General features: G+C 42.8%; 1 protein-coding gene across 2 annotated transcripts in view; it reads left to right on the top strand.

The window, feature by feature from the left end:
• The first annotated feature begins 5,187 nt into the window (after positions 1-5,187).
• Positions 5,188-8,335, top strand: part of PLS3 (plastin 3) — a 95,096-nt gene continuing 91,948 nt past the window's right edge. For both annotated transcript variants that reach the window (XM_011984457.1, XM_011984467.1), the window contains exon 1: positions 5,188-5,966. The gene's annotated coding sequence lies outside the window, so the exon portion shown is untranslated. The remainder of the gene's footprint in view (positions 5,967-8,335) is intronic.

Raw genomic sequence — 8,335 nt, forward strand, 5'->3', positions numbered from 1 at the left:
CCTCCCTCCCTCCCTCCTTCCCTCCCTTCCTTCCTCCCTGCCTTCCTTCCTTCTTTTCTTTCCTTCTTTCAACAGGGTCTTACTCTGTTGTCCAGGCTGGAGTTCAGTGGTGATATCATAGCTCACTGCAGCCTCAACCTCCCAGCCTCAAGTGATCTTCCAACTTCAGCCTCCCAAGTAGCTGGAACTACAAGCATGTACCACCACCATGTACGGCGAATTTTTGTATTTTTTTGTAGAGACTGGGTTTTGTGATGTTGCCCAGGCTGGTCTCAAATCCCTGGGCTCAAGAGATCTACCCACCTCAGCTTCTGAAAGTGCTGGGATTACAGGCATGAGCCCCGCCCACAAGTCTTTTTAATCACTAAAGTAAGTATAACAAATATATTTTATCTTTTAAAAAGATTACATTAATGAGATCCCAAGCAATCTTCCTTCCCATTGATGTTATCACTGCACCTTTGTGGCAGGCAAATCCTCAGTTTTTCTTTTCCAGATAAGGAAGTAGAAGCCTGGAAAGAAAGCCCAAACTCAGAAACTCACCTAAAGCTGTCCTATTTAAATAAGGTTTAGCTTGGTTGGGTGCGGTGGCTCAGGCCGGTAATCCCAGTAGTTTGGGAGGCCCAGGCATGTGGATCACTTGAGCCCAGGCATTCAAGTCCAGACTGGACAGCATGGCAAAACTCCATCTCTACAAAAAAAAAAAAAATTGGTCGAGTGTGGTGGCACAAGCCTGTAGTTTCAGCTGCTTGGGAGACTGAGGTGGGAGAATAACCTGAGCCTGGGAAATTGAGGCTTCAGCGAGCCATGATCGTGCCACTGCACTCCAACCTGGGTGACAGAGCGAGACCCTGCCAAAAAAAAAAAAAAAAAAAAAAAAAAAAAAAAAAAGCATTGCCATACATAGTGAACTGTAACCTAAATAGATGTGTAAACACACTGTAACCCTTACTTGTAAAAATTACTGAGTTTTGGCCAATCAAAGGCAGCCAACTGTTCAAACTGAGTTCAAATAAAGCAAATGCCAAGCTATAACCAATCCAGCTGTTGCTGTACCCCACTTTCATTTTCTGTATGTCACTTTTTTCTGTCCATAAATTCTCTCTGAACATGTGGCAGCACCAGAGTGTCTCTGCACCTAGTCTGGTTTGGGGTGGCTGCCCCATTATTCATTGCTCAATTAAACTATGTTAAATTTAATTGTGTGAAGTTCTTCTTTTACCACTTCCTAGGAATAAAAATGGTTTTCATTTCTACTTACCTATATCAAGTCTTACCCATCTTTTTCAAGCCTAGCTCAAGTTTCATTGCACAAAGGATGCCTTCTATAATGGCTTTAGCCCTATTACTCTCATTCTTTTCAGCCTACATACGGTACTTCTTATATATTCTATCTTGAATTGTTTTCTCTTTCAGTTATGTGTACTTTGATCTTGAATTGAATATTGATCTTGAATTTGAATATTAGACTATTAATTCATTGTGGTTTGAGACCATACTTTTTCTATGTTGCTTATAATAGTTATCTGATTGATTAATTAGATATTTAACAGTCAGAAAATCGGGGGGGGGGGACACTTTAATTTTGAGCATTTCCAGTGATGATAATGACCTTTATTAAATCTATATATTATAAAGTCCATACTGATTAAATATGTCCTAATCTTATTAAAGATACTTCAATTGATTTTTTGTCTTTTTTTTGTTTTTTCTTATTCTCAGATACTGATAATTATTCTTTTTTTACAAGTGAATATCTGAAATAACCTCGGACATGTCAGAGTAATTTCTTTATGTGAATGTGCGTGTAAGATAGTTGGCCTGCATTAGCAAACATTCAGATTCATAATAACCTTTAGGTTTGAAAAATATTTGACAATTGCCTATTCACTATTAAGATTCATGTGCTATATATGTGTACATTTTGAGCTGGAAACATAAAAACAATTCACTAATAAACAGTGGTAATAACTGTTCAAATCTGTATCCTATGGGTCAAAAAAAAATTAAGAATTGTCCAGGTCTTTCAAGATTTCCTCTATGCCAAATATTTTAAATATAAGAGAAACCTTTAAAATCATACTTAATTTTAATAAAAATGTCATCTCACAGCATACTGAATAAAAAGAGGGATTAGGATCAATCCAAGAACCTAAAATATCACAACATGGAATAGAATTATCCATGAATTAAAAAGATGATTTAAAAAAAGGATAATTCCTTGAAAATAATCTGATAAAATAAAATACAATTAATTAAAACAAATTAGTACACAATTGTACATTTAGAGACTGAGAAAACAATTAGGTGTGTTAGAAAAATGATTTAGTATTGAAATGATCAAGATTCTTTAAGTTATTCCTGACATATAAAGTTTGTGCAGCAAAATCATATTTTAATAGACTACAGAAAGGAGGTTTTAAAAAAATTGATAAAAATTATCCTGGGCAGGACGAGGAAAAAGAAGAAAAAAATAAAGTAAAATAAAATAAAAAATGGATAAAAAGTTCAAGCCAGTGGTCGGGCACGGTGGCTCACGTCTATAATCCCAGCACTTTGGGAGGCTGAGGTAGGTGGATCACCTGAGGTCAGGAGTTTGAGAGGAGCCTGGCCAACATGGTGAAACCCCATCTCTATTGACAAAACAAAAATTAGCCAGGTGTGGTGGCAGGTACCTATAGTACCAGCTACCTGGGAGGCTGAGGCAGGATAATCGCTTGAACCCGGGAGGCAGAGGTTGCAATGAGCTGAGACTGCGCCATTGTACTCCAGCCTGGGTGACAAGAGTGAAACTTTGTCTCAAGAGAAAAAAAATAAGTTCAAGCCAGCAATGACATGTTAAGAATAAAAAATTAAAAATGGATAAAAGAGGAAACTGATAACTTTAGGAAAATTTCAGGGAAAAATTTAGACTATGTACACATAATACTTTGTGAACTAGACTGGGGAGAGTATAGGTGTTGGGCAGAACAATAGGAAAAACAGCAAGAAAAAGGGGGATATGCATATCAAAGGAGGAAAGAAAGGTAGTTTGGATAGACAAAAAACCTAAGAGGGATATTGGAGCCTTTCTATGATATCAACGGAGGACAGGAAGAATAAATGGTTTTCAAAATTTTGCGATATTGACTTTAAGTGATTTATTACAAAGGCATTAGGATTGAAAATTGGAAATAGAAGAAAAGGTAAAAACTCTTAGGTTATTGATTCACAAGGTCTGTGAGAGTCCTATATATATTAATAGCTTTTTGTTGCTGTTGTTTAACAAGAATAGACTCATAAAATAACCATTAGTTCAACAAACATTTACTGAACTCCTATGTGTCAAGAACTAGGCAAGTCACTGTCAAAATGAATTAAAGCCTATAAGCAGGTGGAGGGAACCCGACAAACATCTGTGCAGGTTTTTTGATATAGATAAGAAAACGATCAACTTTGGGTTACTTGTGAATGATCCTCTGTGAGGTAAATTGATTGTGTGAAAGATTATAAAGAAATGCTGTTTAAGAGCTTTGAGCCTGGGCTCCTTTCTTCCAGCAAAATGCTAAACTTCGAAAAGGTCCTTTAGATTCTGGGCTACACAAAGGTAGCTTAGTTACATCAAACTGGCTGGCTATCTTAATAGTACTCATTAAGATGGAGTTCTACCTGGATTATACAGTAGAGCTTGTTAAACAGGAATCTCAACTAGCATCCAAATAGGTGCTTCTGTGTTTAGGGAGTGTTTTATCTGTTGGAAAGTTACTGACGCAATGAGAACTAATGCCATCAGCTAGGTACTCTGTAGCTTTGAAACTATGGACTATTGCATTTCGATTAAAATGACACTTCTTGACTGAATTCCGACATCCTCAGTGGTAGTGGTGAATGAACACTTTTATCAAAGTATAGATTCTATTAAGCTTTTTAAAAAATTTATTAATTTTTTTTGTAGAGATGAGGTCTTGCTCTGTTGTCCAGGCTGGTCTTGAACTCCTGATCTCATGCAATCCTTCCACCGCACAGCCTCCCAAAGTGCTGGATTACAGGCATGAGCTACCCCACTCGGCCCTATGTAAGCTTTTTTGAATAAAAAACAGGAACCGTAAATAGCATATACATAGGATTCTTAATATTTTTACTTTAAATTCTAGAATTTGAAAAATAAACTAAAATTGAATACAACGTAATTGAGACAAATATATCTGCACTGGAAAATTTAGCTTACAGAGTCCCTTCATGCTATTGCTCAGTCTGTAATTTTAAGTTTAAGAGCAGGTGGAAGCTCTTCAGCGGTGACTGACAGACACCATAAAAGGTAGAAAACTGAAGGAGCCTATTTCCTGTATCTAAAAATTTTTTGTGAAGAATTCCAGAAGTCACACCAAACCTTGGGCCAATTACTGAATGCTAGAAATCTCATTTGGGAGCTTACTGTAAATGTGTGTGGCAACACACTGACTCCATGTTCAATCCGACGCCAACATGTTGAAATCAGTATTTTTGTCCTGACCCAAACCTGAACCAGTAGAAAATCTCCCATAACAGAAATTCAATGTTTGTGAAAGCATGATTGCCCTCTCATTTCTTTTTCACCTTCCTGTGCCTTTCATAAGTTCTTCCAGTTCGTTAATCATTAATTAATATTTAACAAGGCTTTTTCCTAGTGCCAAGTCCTCTGCTAGTCTAGCCTTTAGGCAATATACGAACTCCCCAAGTTCTTCCCTTTTAAGAAGCCTTGGCACTCACTACAGATTAATTTCTCTAAGGAAATTCATAATGGCAGACGAAATAGGGGTTCCTTTTCAAGAACATTCAATTTTAAAGCGTTTCAGCATTTTTTCCTGGTATATGTAAAATGTGACTTAATTGAACTAATTTTAAATGTTGACAGAACTTTCCAAGCACACATTTCCTGAACAAAATGGTTACAACTGAAACAGGAAAGGGCTTACACTTTTTCCTTCTACAGCTATCCCACAAGTCAGTCTCTTGACCTGCCCCTGCAGAATCCCTCAAACTCTGGCTCTCTGAGTTGATTTTGGATCTACGATGAGCCATAGGTTTGGAATGCAGATAACCTCCACGTGTATTAATGAAAGAGGTCAGCTATGACGTAGAAGCCATCTCCTGGGCAGAGAAGGAGAAGAAATGGCAGTCTGGGGAGCAGTAACATGTCTCCAGGTTTTCTCTGGTGAAAGGAGACTGATGAGAATTGATACCCATTTCTGGTCAAAAGAGTGGAACCAAGGTACTTCCAACCACCTCCTCTCAACCCTCTCCACATGGACAAACATACCAGACAGGTGATGTGGGCTAACAATTTACTTGGCATGAGGCCAAAGGCTTGAGCCCTGCCCTGCCCATATTCTTCTCCTTTGACTTCTTAAGGAAAGGAATGATTGCTGATGTTTCCCTCTGTGCCCTTTGACACCTGGACTGATTGTTGTAGATGTAATTAGGAATGTTCCCCAACATGCCGTTATTCTTCTCACGATTCTGGGAGAAACTGTACCCCTCCCCCATAGACTTACATAGGTGGCATTCAAATTCTCGTTCCCAACTTTTTCATATTTTTATTAATCCCGTAAGATTTTGTGAATACGTACTCCGAGCCAGGCACGTTGGAGTTCTAACTTCTTCTTAGCCCAAGTAGGAAGGGGAGACTCAGGCGCTGGGGACCATTCTCCTCTCCCTGCTGCAGAGTTGCAGTCCCTATCCCTCCTGGGTGCCCATCCCCGTGCCTATTTTCCTGGATCCCGACCCAGTTGATGTGACAGGCTCGTGGCCCAATCCCCTTCCTGGTTCCCAGGCCGACTGCTAGCACCACCCGAGCCAATGGCGGCGGCCGAGGGGCGGAGGGGGCTGGCAGGAGGGGAGGGAGCGCTGGCTTTAGAACCAGAGCCGCAAAGATTCCGAGGTGCAGAAGTTGTCTGAGTGCGTTGGTCGAAGGCAGTCCGGCCAGACCCAGGACTCTGCGACTTTACGTAAGTGCTTTGTAGGCGCCGGCGGGCACTAGGGGAGCGGGTTTCCTGGGCGTGGGCAGGAGTGGTCCTGGGGAGAGCATCTCGATTAAGCTCAGCAGGAACGTGCCTCGCACCGCGGGGCGGGGGTTGGGGGAGAGGGAGGTCGGAGAAATTTCAGCCGGAGCCCTTGGGTGCCCGGGCGATCGGTCGCAACCAAAATGGGTGTGGGAGTGACGGGGAGTTTCCCTACCAGCACTCGCCGCAAACACGTTTTCTGCTCTTCACTGTATTAAGTGGTGCTTTCTTACTAGTTACTCTTAACTTGTTGCCAGTCTTGGGCTGGAGTGCTAGACGCCAACCCTTGCCCTGATTCCCCTCCGCGGCTGCGGCCCCGAAGTGGAAAAGCAGCGCACAACTTCCCTCTGTCGTCCTTCTCCAGCTACTGCCATCCCCCCTCCCCTCTCGCCCGGACTCAGGAAATCCCGGAGCCAGCAGCCTGCTACTCCTCCAGCCCCCACAGGCCAGCCTCGGGTGACCTGGCTGGCTTAAGCTGACCCTGGGGCTCTGGAGGGGGGGGGCCGTGGCTGAAGGAAGGAACGAGGTTTGGGTTGCCTGCCTTCTGCTTGCTTCCCTCGTCCTTAGTGAGGGCGTCGCGATCGCACCTCCTCTCCCTATGAGTAAGCACTTTTTTTTCCTTTCAGTAGGAGAACATCTCTGGGCCAGTAGGGCAGTACCTTTCCGCTCTCCCCTGTCCCCACATCCCCTGTCCTTTTTTCAGCTCCTTTGGCTCTGCGGCCCCAGGCGCGCGGTCGGGGCGGCGGCAGTCCCGGACCTCTCCGACTCTTGGAGAGGGAGAGCCGAAGGGGCGACGGGAGGGAGGTAATATGCCCCCTCCCCCGCCTTTCCCCGCACAGCTGCACTTGCCTGTGTTTACTTTTCTCCACCCGCAGTACTTAAGCGCTCTAATGAGAAGCCCCGGGACGCCGACCACCCCCGCCCTGGCTTTTCGCCAGTCCCAAAGTTGCTGCCGCCGTCGCTACTCCAGTGTGCTGGCGGTTCCGACCGCCGGGCTCCGGGACGTAAGATGATCCCAGCCCGGGAGGTGGAGTGGGGGTTAATGGCATCTGACTCTAGCCTTATGCGATGCTCCTTGCCTTTCACCTGAGCAGCACGATATCCCCATTGGTGCAGAAGGTTGAGCTTTTGCAAAAGGTTGAGCTTGGAACTAAGTGGGTTGGAGAGCCTCACCATTTAGCATCAGACAGACGGGATGCTGGGGGCGCCCGGCCTGTTAAGAGGGATGGGGAGGAGGGAAGGGAGCCTGGCTAACAGTAGGTAGAAAATGTAGGGAAAAGTAAAAACTGTTGAAGAGCAAGCACTTACTCCACTTTGCTGGATGTCACAATGGACTGGGGAGCCTAAACTTGATCCTCGAGATGCAGTTTATGGTGAATTCCAGCTAAGTGGCTGGAGCCCCACACATACCAATTGGAATCACGTGCCCCAAGTCTCTGATGTGATGGTCACATGACGTCTTTTTACTTTAAAGCTGGAATGTGATGGTTGAGGCCCATATTCCAAAAACCACCTCTGCGTTTGAAAAAAAAGGTGGGGAGAAGTGTGAACTAGCTTCTAATCAAGGAATTCTACTAGGATTTTGGATGAGGGGACCAGAAAGGGAATTTGGTGCTCAACTTTTATCCAAAACAAAAACAGGAGCTGTTTTTAAAATAAGGGATTGAAATAGATGTGAGTTGGGACATATATCTCCTCTGTTCTTCAATCTCATGGTTTTTCTAAATTTAAAAAACATCTTACTAATTATTTTCTAGGGAAGTCATCCTTTTACTCATGCCCCATTTTGTCCCTGAATGCTAGATTTGAAGCTATATCCCACAAGATGGTGTTAAAAAGTAAGGCTCTGTTCATCTTCCTTGGTCTGGCCTATATTTTAATTAGACTGTTCCCTATTTTAGACATCTACTTAAAGGTGGTAGATAACCTCTTGACTAAAATTAACCAGTTATTTGTGGTTTTGAATTAATTAGATTAGAAATCATGCACAAAAACAGTGGACAGTAAATTTGATACATCGAGTTGGTTGGATTTTTGCCTGTCAGTGGTTTGGTAGAATAATGAGAGGACACTGAAACGACTTTCCCATATTGACCTACACCCGCCCAAGTGACCCAAGTTAAGGTTGCTGCTGGGAAAACGTGGCAATTTGGCTATTCAGATTATATATTACAGAGTATAGAAGAGGAGCCTCTGAGGTCAGGAGTTTAAAAGCTTTGCTTATCTGGAAAGAAAAGAAAGAAAGAAAGAGAGAGAGAGAGGAAGGGAGGGAGGAAGGAAGGGAGGGAGGGAGGAAGGAAGGAAGGAAGGAAGGA

Source organism: Mandrillus leucophaeus, unplaced genomic scaffold (assembly GCF_000951045.1).
Source record: "Mandrillus leucophaeus isolate KB7577 unplaced genomic scaffold, Mleu.le_1.0 Scaffold1063, whole genome shotgun sequence".
Taxonomy (NCBI): Eukaryota; Metazoa; Chordata; class Mammalia; order Primates; family Cercopithecidae; genus Mandrillus; species Mandrillus leucophaeus.